Consider the following 13,373-nt stretch of genomic DNA (forward strand, 5'->3'; position numbering starts at 1 on the left):
ACCCTAATGAAAAAGTTAACAAAAGTATGAACAAAGTTAACATTAGAGAGACAGAGTGAGAGAGTCATTCACTGAGTTGTCAGCTACACAAAATTACCAGAAGTATGTGGACACCTGCTGTTCAAACATCTCATTCCAAAATCATGTGCATGGAGTTGGTCCACCCTTTGCTGCTTTAATAGCCTCCACTCTTCTGGGAAGGCTTTCCACTAGATGTTGGGACTTGCTCCCATTCAGCCACAAGAGCATTAGTGAGGTTGGGGACTGATGTTGAGCGATTAGTCCTGGCTCGTAATCAGCGTTCCAATTCATCCCAAAGGTGTTCAATGGGGTTGAGGTCAGGGCTCTTTGCAGGCCAGTCAAATTCTTCCACCCTCGAGCTCGACAAACCATTTCTGTATGGACCTCGCTTTGTGCGAGGGGGCATTGTCATGCTGAAACAGGAAAGAGCTTTCCCCAAACTGTTGCCACAGAATCATCTACAATATCATTGTATGCTGTAGCGTTTAAGATTTTTCTTCACTAGAACTAAGGGGTCTAGCCCAAACCATGAAAAACAGCCCCAGAGCATTATTCCTCCTCCACCAAACTTTACAGTTGGCAGTTTGCATTGGGGCAGGTGGCGTTCTTCTGGCATCTGCCAAACCCATATTTGTCCATTGGACTGCCAGTGATGCGGGATTCATCACTCCAGAGAACGCGTCTCCACTGCTATAGAGTCCAATGGTCGACAAGCTTTACACCACTCCAGCCGGCGCATGGCATTGCGTATTGTGATCTTAGGCTTGTGTGCAGCTGCTCGGCCAGGGAAACCCATTTCATGAAGCTCCCGACAAACAGTTATTGTGTTGACGTTGCTTACAGAGGAAGTTTGGAACTCGGTAGTGAGTGATACAACTGAGGAGAGATGATTTTTACGCGCTTCAGCACTCGGCAGTCCCGTTCTGTGAGCTTGTGTGGCTTACCACTTCCCGGTTAAGCCGTTGTTGCTCCTAGATGTTGTTTCTCCTAGATGTTCACTTCACAATAACAACACTCACAGTTGACCGGGGAAGATCTACCAGGGCAAGTATTATATAAACTGACTTGTTGGAAAGGTGGTATCCTATGACAGTGCCACGTTGAAAGTCACTGAGCTCTTCAGTAAGGCCATTCTATCTGCCAATGTTTGTCTATGGAGATTTCATGGCTGTGTGCTCGATTATATAGACATGTCAGCAACGGGTGTGGCTGAAATAGCAGAATCCACTCATTTGAAGGGGCGTCCACATACATTTGTGTATATAGTGTATATCGTCTAGCTGTGCAAGCCTGTCTCTTTCGCAAGCGTGTCAGTTTATATATGTCAATTGTCATAATGCATTCTATCTTGTGTCATTGTGTTCCTATGCCAGATATGTAGACGTCTTAATGCCCTGAAAGATCTCTCACAGCAGCAGCTGCCTTACAGGGATGTTCAGCGCAGCCTGTATGATTGCCTTCAGTGATGGGAACAAATCAATCAAATGTATTTATAAAGCCCTTCTTACATCAGCTGATGTCACAAAGTGCTGTACAGAAACCCAGCCTAAAACCCCAAACAGCAAGCAACACAGGTGTAGAAACACGGTGTCTAGGAATAACTCCCTAGAAAGGCCGGATTCTAGGGAGAAACCTAGAGAGGAACCAGGCTATGAGGGGTGGCTAGTCCTCTTCTGGCTGTGCCGGGTGGAGATTATAACAGAACATGGCCAAGATGTTCAAATGTTCATATATGATCAGCAGGGTCAAATAATAATATTCACAGTGGTTCTCGAGGGTGCTACAGGTCAGCACCTCAGGAGTAAATGTCAGTTGGCTTTTCATAGCCAATCATTCAGAGTATCTCTACCGCTTCTGCTGTCTCTAGAGAGTTGAAAATAGCAGGTCTGGGACAGGTAGCACATCCGGTGAACAGGTCAGGGTTCCATTGCCACAGGCCAAACAGTTGAAACTGGAGCAGCAGCATGACCAGGTGGATTAGAGACAGCAAGGAGTCACCATGCCAGGTAGTCCTGAGGCATGGTCCTAGGGCTCAGGTCCTCCAAGAGAGAGAGAAAAAGAGAGAGAAAGAGAAAAAAAGAGAGAGAATTAGAGAGAGCATACTTAAATTCACACAGGACACCAGATAAAACAGGAGAAATACTCCAGATATAACAGACTGACCCTAGCCCCCAACACATAAACTATTGCAGCGTAAATACTGGAGGCTGAGACAGGAGGGGTCGGGAGACACTGTGGCCCCATCCGACGATACCCCCGGACAGGGCCAAACAGGCAGGATATAACCTCACCCACTTTGCCAAAGCACAGCCCCCACACCACGAATTCAAGGGGGGCGCCAACCCGGACAGGAAGATCACGGCAGTGACTCAATTGACTCAAGTTGCGTACCCCTCCTAGGGAAGGCATGGAAGAGCACCAGTAAGCCAGTGACTTAGCCCCTGTAATAGGGTTTGAGGCAGAGAATTCCAGTGGAAAGAGGGGAACCAGCCAGGCAGAGACAGCAAGTGCGGTTTGTTGTTCCAGTGCCTTTCCGTTCACCTTCACACTCCTGGGCCAGACTACACTCAATCATATGACCTACTGAAGATATGAGTCTTCAATAAAGACTTAAAGGTCGAGACCGAGTCTGCGTCTCTCACATGGATAGGCAGACCATTCCATGGAAATGGAGCTCTATAGGAGAAAGCCGAGCCTCCAGCTGTTTGCTTAGGTTAATATCTCACAACGAATTTCTGCAAAAATACAAAACAGAACACAGTTGTGTTTTATCCATCACATTCTTTCAGTAGTTGAACGTTTTATAAAGGATAATACAGAGAAATATAAACAACAATCAACGTAATCACATTATAGATCAGGGGTGGGCAACTTTGATGTTGGTGGTGGTGGCCACAACATGTACCTGACAGCCTGACTGGCTGCTGCTGCTGTTGTTGAATGTTAGGCCAACAAGGATTGAGCCAATCAGAATTCCCAGGTGTCTCTCTTCTGCCCTCTGGAGGTCTGATAACTGGTGCAGGTGGCAAACCGTTAGAGGCTCTTGCGTGAAAACTTTTCCATTGGCTCCTCATCCTCACTTTCAGTGGCACTGAATATTTGCGTATTTGTGCCCCTGATGTTAAAAATATATGGTTATTGAACTTATAAGAATGACCAGTGAAGTAAACACAGGTTGGATATTTACGCCATCCCCTGAGAAATGTTATACCTTCATCTTCTCTTCAAATACAGTGGGGCAAAAAAGTATTTAGTCAGCCACCAATTGTGCAATGTCACGCCCTGGTCTTAGTATTTTGTGTTTTCTTTATTATTTTGGTAAGGCCAGGGTGTGACATGGGTCAATTATGTGGTGTGTTTTGTCTTGTTTTTTTTGTAGGTATTGGGATTGTGGTATAGTGGGGTTATCTAGAAAAGTCTATGGTTGCCTGAAGTGGTTCTCAATCAGAGGCAGGTGTTTACCGTTGTCTCTGATTGGGAACCATATTTAGGCAGCCATATTCTTTGAGTGTTTTGTGGGTGATTGTTCATGTCTCTGTGTTAGTTTGCACCAGATAGGCTCGGTCACTTTGGTTTTTATTTTTTCCTTGTTTTGGAAGAGAAGAGAAGAGAAGAGAAGAGAAGAGAAGAGAAGAGAAGAGAAGAGAAGAGAAGAGAAGAGAAGAGAAGAGAAGAGAAGAGAAGAGAACGAGCGCCATTCTCCTTGCGGAGATGGTGCTAAATCCATCAACACGGTCGGTCCCTGGGATTGGGCTGGCCAACACGATTCGGTTTGCTTGGAAGGAAAAGGAGTTGGAGCCTTTAGGACGGGAAACTTTTGGAAGGATAATATTGATGGGGATTCTAAAGCTGACGGTGAAGGACGTGTTTTGTTTCCAAGGCAACTCGTTGGAGGGAGCATATGACGTGGCACTATATACCGAGGAGAAACACGATGATATCCTGAGAAGGGCAAGAGCAGTGGGAGGTGAGAGGCCGATGAGCCACTATGAAATAACAAGCCTGGCGAAGAACAACTTTAGGGTTGTAACTGTCAACATTTACAACCCATACGTTAAGGACGAAGAGGTGAGGGCCTTTCTGGGGAGATACATGGATAACGTCTCCTCAGCAAGGCACCTCAAAGACTCCCTTGGGTTTTGGAATTGGAGGAGAGGCTTCCAGGCCCTCCTCAGAGAGGACCCAAAGGGACATGGTGGCTACCTCCATCCTCCTGCTATGTTCTCCCTAGGGGCTGACAGTGGGACGTTGTATTATGCACGTCAGCCCCCATTTTGCAGGCACTGTATGGCCTACGGACACATATTCGCCTCGTGCAGCACAAGAAAATGCAGATTTTGTGGATCTGAGGAACACGAGGCGAGGGATTGTGACAAGCCTAAGACGTGCCACGGGTGTGGCTCGTCAGCACACCTGTGGCGGGGGTGCCCGGCTCGTCAGAGGTCATTTGCGGCTGGGGGGGAGCAGGAGTGGGGGATGGGGGAAGAAGAGGAGGGGAAGGAAGCACACCTCATGACCAGAGTACAGGTCCAGAGGGGAAGGCCGCAAGGAAGGAGGAGGAGCAAGAAGAGGCGGATGGAAGAGAGAAGGAAACGGAAGGCACGGGAGTAGGAGAAACAGGAAAAGCGGCGGAAGAAGGCAACCGAGTGGAGGAGCATGAGAGAGAAGAAAGCGAGGCAGGAGTGTTGGAGACGGTGGAAGAGCAAGTGGACTGGGGGGAGGGTGGTATCTCTCCACTGCCGCCATCACCAAAGAAGAGTATGAAGAGGAGGGTGCGATTGGCCGACAGTGAGAGGGAAGGGATGGCCAAGAGAGTGATGGGGGTGGGAGAAACCTCTGGGTTGCTGCTGGCTTCCCCAGGCCCTCAACTTCTGTTGGGTGGGGACACACCTAACAAGACTCAGGACTGGGTACAGGAGGAGGTGGGGAGTTTTTTGTTTGGGGACTCAGCCTCCCCGATTATTTTTTTCCAATCCAGCTGCAGCACTAGGGAGGGGGAGGACTGGCGGGGTAGACCCAGGGTGCAGGGCACCCCGGAGCCAAACACTAAACCTGCATCCTGGGTTGGTGAGATGGAGGAAGAGGGGGGAATGTCGGGAGTACGGATGGTGTTCTCACCGGTAGATATGGAGCAGGGGAGCATCGGGTGAGTCTCCTGTTTTAGTTTTTTTCTGTCTGGGTTTAGAATTTGAGTGTATTACATGTTTTTATTTTATTCTTTCATGGGGTCTACTTTTACTTTTGTTAGTTTAAATGTAAGGGGTTTAAGGGATTGTGTTAAGAGGAGGGTGGTTTTTAGTTATTTGGAGGGTGTGGGGTTTGATTTTTGTTTTTTACAGGAGGTTCACCTGAGGGATGGAGGGGATGTTAATAGGTTTAAGAGGGAGTGGGACAAGGGGGAGTCGGTTTGGGGTATTGGGGGGGTGCACTCATCGGGGGTAGGGATTTTGTGTGGGCACAGGGAGGTAAAAGTGGAGGATTTTTTTGTGGTAATGCAGGGGAGGGTTATAGGGGTGGATGTCACAATAAGGGATTGTAAATTTAGATTAGTGGTGGTGTATGGGCCACAGATGGTGGCAGACAGGTTGGAGATAGTGGACTGTCTGACGCCCCTGTGTGTCACAAATAGGAAATTAGTGATAGGGGGGGATTTTAATACAGATTTAGGAATGTGGGGGATAGCAGTGCAGGCGCCATTGCCGGGCTAATGGCGCAGCTCAGAGAGTTGCAGGAGCGGAAGGCTCAAGCTTTCCTGGAGCGTGCGCATAGTGGCTTTCTAGAACATAATGAGACTTGTTCTGCTATGTTCTTTAAGTCGGTTATGGCCAGACAGAGTAGGAAGGTAATGCATGGCGTTAGGGAAGAAAATGGTAGTATAGTTAGAGAACCAGAGGATATGGTCAGGGTGACAACTGATCATTTCCAAGGTGTATTTAAGGAAAGGGAAATAGATGTAGAGCAGGGAAATGTGTTTTTAGAACACTTGTCCAGGCGGTTGCCGGAGGACATTAGCTGCGTTTTGGTCCGCCTCTCCTTCACCGGAAGAAAACCTTAACAGAATCACCCACCACAACAGGACCAAGCGGCGTGGTGACAGGCAGCGGCAGCAGGAGCAACAAAGTCTGGATTATACGACTTGGGAGGAAATAGACAGGTGGGCGGTCGACCCAGGAAGAGTGCCGGAGCCCGCCTGGGATTCGCTGGAGCAGTGTGAAGAGGGGTATAGGAGAATGGAGTTGGAGAGACAAGCACGGCGGTGCGGTAGGAAGCCCGAGAGTCAGCCCCACACATTTCTTGGGGGTAGGCTCACAGGGAGTATGGCGACGCCAGGTAGGAGACCTGCGCCAACTTCCTGTGCTTACCAGGGGGCTAGAGAGACCGGGCAGGCACTGTGTTATGCTATGGTACGCACGGTGTCTCCAGTGCGGGTGCATAGCCCTGTGCGGTACATACCAGCTCCGCGTATCGGCCGGGCTAGAGTAAGCATCGAGCCAAGTGTCATGAAGCCGGCTCTACGCATCTGGTCTCCAGTGTGTCTCCTTGGGCCGGCTTACATGACACCAGCCTTGCGTTCGGTGTCCCTGGTTCGCCTGCATAGCCCAGTGCGGGCTATTCCACCTCGCTGCACTGGCAGGGCGACCGGGAGCATTCAACCAGGTAAGGTTGGGCAGGCTCGGTGCTCAAGAGCTCCAGTGCGCCTGCGCGGTCCGGTCTATCCAGTACCACCTCCACGCACCAGCCCTCCGGTGGCAGCTCCCCACACCAGGCTTCCTGTGCGTGTTCTCGGCCCAGTACCACCAGTGCCAGCACCACGCACCAGGCCTTCAGTGTGCTTCGCCTGTCTAGCGCTGTCAGAGCCTTCCTCCTCTACAACGCTGCCAGAGCCTTCCTCCTCTACAGCGCTGCCGGAGTCTCCCGCCTGTTCAGCGCAGCCAGAGCTGCCCGTCTGCAAGGAGCTGCCAGAGCTGCCAGTCTGCAAGGAGCTGCCAAAGCTGCCAGTCTGCAAGGAGCTGCCATTCTTTGTTATTTACCCTTTGTTGGCAATGACAGAGGTCAAACGTTTTCTGTAAGTCTTCACAAGGTTTTCACACACTGTTGCTGGTATTTTGGCCCATTCCTCCATGCAGATCTCCTCTAGAGCAGTGATGTTTTGGGGCTGTTGCTGGGCAACACGGACTTTCAACTCCCTCCAAAGATTTTCTATGGGTTTGAGATCTGCAGATTGGCTAGGCCACTCCAGGACCTTGAAATGCTTCTTACGAAGCCACTCCTTCGTTGCCCGGGCAGTGTGTTTGGGATCATTGTCATGCTGAATGAAGCTAAGTAGTAACATTAACATGATGCCTTCTAATTGCAGTCGCTGTACTCATAATATACAGGAGAACGATCTTGCGGCGAGGATAGCTGTGCTACAAGCCAAGGTTCAGATGAGAGTATAGAGATATTGTTATCCACGTCGGCACCAACGATGTTAGGATGAAACAGTCAAAGATCGCCAAGCGCAACATAGCTTCAGGGTGTAAATCAGCTAGAAAGATGTGTCGGCATCGAGTAATTGTCTCTGGCCCCGTCCCAGTTAGGGGGAGTGATGAGCTCTACAGCAGAGTCTCACAACTCGATCGCTGGTTGAAAACTGTTTTCTGCCCCTTCCAAAAGATAGAATTTGAGGATAATTGGCCCTCTTTCTGGGACTCACCCACAAACAGGACCAAGCCTGACCTGCTGAGAAGTGACGGACTGAATCCTAGCTGGAGGGGTGCTCTCATCTTATCTACCTCTAGCTCCACAATGAAATAGGGTGCAGGCTGTTAGCCAGCCTGCCAGCTTAGTGGAGTCTGCCACTAGCATAGTCAGTGGAGTCAGCTCAGCTATCCCCATTAAGACCGTGTCTGTGCCTTGACCTAGGTTGGGCAAAACTAAACATGGCGGTGTTCACCTTAGCAAACTCACTAGGATAAAGACCTCAATTCCTGTCATTATTGAAAGAGATCATGATACCTCACATCTCAAAATAGGGCTACTTAATGTTAGATCCCTTACTTCAAAGGCAATTATAGTCAATTAACTAATCACTGATCATAATCTTGATGTGATTGGCCTGACTGAAACATGGCTTAAGCCCGATGAATTTACTGTGTTAAATGAGGCCTCACCTCCTGGCTACACTAGTGACCATATCCCCCTTGCATCCCGTAAAGGCGGAGGTGTTGCTAACATTTACGATAGCACATTTCAATTTACAAAAAAAGCTTTTGAGCTTCTAGTCATGAAATCTATGCAGCCTACTCAATCACTTTTTATAGCAACTGTTTACAGGCCTCCTGGGCCATACACAGCGTTCCTCATGGAGTTCCCTGAATTCCTATCGGATCTTGTAGTCATAGCAGATAATATTCTCATCTTTGGTGACTTTAATATTCACATGGAAAAGTCCACAGACCCATTCCAAAAGGCTTTCGGAGCCATCATCGACTCAGTGGGTTTTGTTCAACATGTCTCTGGACCTACTCACTGTCACAGTCATACTCTGGACCTAGTTTTGTCCCATGGAATAAATGTTTTGGATCTTAATGTTCTTCCTCATAGTCCAGAATTATCGGACCACCATTTTATTACGTTTGCAATTGCAACAAATAATCTGCTCAGACCCCAACCAAGGAACATCAAAAGGTATGCTATAAATTCACAGACAACACAAAGATTCCTTGATGTCCTTCCAGACTGCCTCTGTCTACCCAAGGATGCCAGAAGACAAAAATCAGTTAACCACCTAACTAAGGAACTCAATTTAACCTTGCGCAATACCCTAGATGCAGTTGCACCCCTAAAAACTAAAAACATTTCTTATAAGAAACTAGCTCCCTGGTATACAGAAAATACCCGAGCTCTGAAGCAAGCTTCCAGAAAATTGGAACGGAAATGGCGCCACACCAAACTGGAAGGCTTTCGACTAGCTTGGAAAGACAGTACCGTGCAGTATCGAAGAGCTCTTACTGCTGCTCAATCATCCTATTTTTCCAACTTAATTGAGGAAAATAAGAACAATCCGAAATTCCTTTTTGATACTGTCGCAAAGCTAATTAAAAAGCAGCATTCCCCAAGAGAGGATGGCTTTCACTTCAGCAGTAATAACTTCATGAACTTCTTTGAGGAAAAGATCATGATTATTAGAAAGCAAATTACGGACTCCTCTTTAAATCTGCTTATTCCTTCAAAGCTCAGTTGTCCTGAGTCTGCACAACTCTGTCAGGACCTAGGATCAAGAGAGACACTCAAGTGTTTTAGTACTATATCTCTTGACACAATGATGAAAATAATCATGGCCTCTAAACCACCGGATGTGGACCAAACTCACTAAAAGTGGCAGTAATAAAGCCTCTCTTGAAAAAGCCAAACTTTGACCCAGAAAATATAAAAAACTATCGGCCTATATCGAATCTTCCATTCCCTTCAAAAATGTTAGAAAAGGCTTTTGCGCAGCAACTCACTGCCTTCCTGAAGACAAACAATGTATACGAAATGCTTCAGTCTGGTTTTAGATCCCATCATAGCACTGAGACTGCACTTGTGAAGGTGGTAAATTACCTTTTAATGGCATCAGACCGAGGCTCTGCATCTGTCCTCGTGCTCCTAGACCTTAGTGCTGCTTTTGATACCATCGATCACCACATTCTTTTGGAGAGATTGGAAACCCAAATTGGTCTATACGGACAAGTTCTGGCCTGGTTTAGATATTATCTGTCGGAAAGATATCAGTTTGTCTCTGTGAATGGTTTGTCCTCTGACAAATCAAATGTAAATTTTGGTGTTCCTCAAGGTTCCGTTTTAGGACCACTTGTTTTCACTATATATTTTACCTCTTGGGGATGTTATTCGAAAACATAATGTTAACTTTCACTGCTATGCGGATGACACACAGCTGTACATTTCAATGAAACATGGTGAAGCCCCAAAATTGCCCTCGCTAGAAGCATGTGTTTCAGACATAAGGAAGTGGATGGCTGCAAACTTTCTACTTTTAAACTCGGACAAAACAGAGATGCTTGTTCTAGGTCCCAAGAAACAAAGAGATCTTCTGTTGAATCTGACAACTAATCTTAATAGTTGTACAATCATCTCAAATAAAACTGTGAAGGACCTCAGCGTTACTCTGGACCCTGATCTCTCTTTTGAAGAACATACTGTATCAAGATCATTTCAAGGACAGCTTTTTTCCATCTACGTAACATTGCAAAAATCAGAAACTTTCGGTTAAAAAATGATGCAGAAAAATGAATCCATGCTTATGTCACTTCTAGGTTAGACTACTGCAATGCTCTACTTTCCGGCTACCCGGAAAAAGCACTAAATAAACTTCAGTTAGTGCTAAATACGGCTGCTAGAATCCTGACTAGAACCCAAAAATTGGATCATATTACTCCAGTGCTAGCCTCACAACTCCGAAAAAGAGGGAAACGAGGTGGACTTCTGGTCAGACTCCGGAGACGGGCACACCGTGCACCACTCCCTAGCATTCTTCTTGCCAATGTCCAGTCTCTTGACAACAAGGTTGATGAAATCCGAGCAAGGGTAGCATTCCAGAGGGACATCAGAGACTGTAACGTTCTTTGCTTAGGGAAACATGGCTCACTGGAGAAACGCTATCCGGGGCGGTGCAGCCAACGGGTTTCTCAACGCATCGCGCCGACAGAAACAAACATCTTTCTGGTAAGAAGAGTGGCGGGGGCGTATGCCTCATGACTAACGAGACATGGTGTGATGAAAGAAATATACAGGAACTTAAATCCTTCTGTTCACCTGATTTAGAATTCCTCACAATCAAATGTAGACCGCATTATCTACCAAGAGAATTCTCTTTGATTATAATCACAGCCGTATATATCCCCCCCCAAGCAGACACATTGATGGCTCTGAACGAACTCTATTTAACTCTTTGCAAACTGGAAACCATTTATCCGGAGGCTGCATTCATTGTAGCTGGGGATTTTAACAAAGCTAATCTGAAAACAAGACTCCCTAAATTTTATCAGCATATCGATTGCGCAACCAGGGCTGGCAAAACCTTGGATCATTGCTATTCTAACTTCCGCGACGCATATAAGGCCCTGCCCCGCCCCCTTTCGGAAAAGCTGACCATGACTCCATTTTGTTGATCCCTGCCTACAGACAGAAACTTAAACAAGAGGCTCCCACGCTGAGGTCTGTCCAACGCTGGTCCGACCAAGCTGACTCCACACTCCAAGACTGCTTCCATCACGTGGACTGGGACATGTTTTGTATTGCGTCAGATATTATTGCGTCAAACAATATTGACGAATACGCTGATTCGGTGTGCGAGTTCATTAGAACGTGCGTTGAAGATGTCGTTCCCATAGCAACGATTAAAATATTCCCTAACCAGAAACCGTGGATTGATGGCAGCATTCGCGTGAAACTGAAAGCGCGAACCACTGCTTTTAATCAGGGCAAGGTGTCTGGTAACATGACCGAATACAAACAGTGCAGCTATTCCCTCCGCAAGGCAATCAAACAAGCTAAGCGTCAGTACAGTGACAAAGTAGAATCTCAATTCAACGGCTCAGACACAAGAGGCATGTGGCAGGGTCTACAGTCAATCACGGACTACAAGAAGAAATCCAGCCCCGTCACGGACCAGGATGACTTGCTCCCAGGCAGACTAAATAACTTTTTTGCCCGCTTTGAGGATAATACAGTGTCACTGACATGGCCTGCAACGAAAACATGCGGTCTCTCCTTCACTGCAGCCGAGGTGAGTAAGACATTTAAACGTCTTAACCCTCGCAAGGCTGCAGGCCCAGACGGCATCCCCAGCCGCGCCCTCAGAGCATGCGCAGACCAGCTGGCCGGTGTGTTTACGGACATATTCAATCAATCCCTATACCAGTCTGCTGTTCCCACATGCTTCAAGAGGGCCACCATTGTTCCTGTTCCCAAGAAAGCTAAGGTAACTGAGCTAAACGACTACCGCCCAGTAGCACTCACTTCCGTCATCAATTTGCTTACCGCCCAAATAGGTCCACAGACGATGCAATCTCAACCACACTGCAAACTGCCCTAACCCATCTGGACAAGAGGAATACCTATGTGAGAATGCTGTTCATCGACTACAGCTCGGCATTCAACACCATAGTACCCTCCAAGCTCGTCATCAAGCTCGAGACCCTGAGTCTCGACCCCGCTCTGTGCAACTGGGTACTGGACTTCCTGACGGGCCGCCCCCAGGTGGTGAGGGTAGGCAACAACATCTCCTCCCCGCTGATCCTCAACACGGGGGCCCCACAAGGGTGCGTTCTGAGCCCTCTCCTGTACTCCCTGTTCACCCACGACTGCGTGGCCACGCACGCCTCCAACTCAATCATCAAGTTTGCAGACGACACAACAGTGGTAGGCTTGATTACCAACAATGACGAGACGGCCTACAGGGAGGAGGTGAGGGCCCTCGGAGTGTGGTGTCAGGAAAATAACCTCACACTCAACGTCAACAAAACTAAGGAGATGATTGTGGACTTCAGGAAACAGCAGAGGGAACACGCCCCTATCCACATCGATGGAACAGTAGTGGAGAGGGTAGCAAGTTTTAAGTTCCTCGGCATACACATCACAGACAAACTGAATTGGTCCACTCACACAGACAGCATCGTGAAGAAGGCGCAGCAGTGCCTCTTCAACCTCAGGAGGCTGAAGAAATTCGGCTTGTCACCAAAAGCACTCACAAACTTCTACAGATGCACAATCGAGAGCATCCTGGCGGGCTGTATCACCGCCTGGTACGGCAACTGCTCCGCCCTCAACCATAAGGCTCTCCAGAGGGTAGTGAGGTCTGCACAACTCATCACCGGGGGCAAACTACCTGCCCTCCAGGACTCCTACACCACCCGATGTTACAGGAAGGCCATAAAGATCATCAAGGACATCAACCACCCGAGCCACTGCCTGTTCACCCCGCTATCATCCAGAAGGCGAGGTCAGTACAGGTGCATCCAAGCTGGGACCGAGAGACTGAAAAACAGCTTCTATCTCAAGGCCACCAGACTGTTAAACAGCCACCACTAACATTGAGTGGCTGCTGCCAACACACTGACATTGACACTGACTCAACTCCAGCCACTTTAATAATGGGAATTGATGGGAAATGATGTAAATATATCACTAGCCACTTTAAACAATGCTACCTTATATAATGTTACTTACCCTACATTATTCATCTCATATGCATACGTATATACTGTACTCTATATCATCGACTGCATCCTTATGTAATACATGTATCACTAGCCACTTTAACTATGCCACTTTGTTTACATACTCATCTCATATGTATATACTGTACT

The sequence above is a fragment of the Oncorhynchus gorbuscha genome, linkage group LG17 (assembly GCF_021184085.1).
Source record: "Oncorhynchus gorbuscha isolate QuinsamMale2020 ecotype Even-year linkage group LG17, OgorEven_v1.0, whole genome shotgun sequence".
In the NCBI taxonomy this organism is placed as follows: Eukaryota; Metazoa; Chordata; class Actinopteri; order Salmoniformes; family Salmonidae; genus Oncorhynchus; species Oncorhynchus gorbuscha.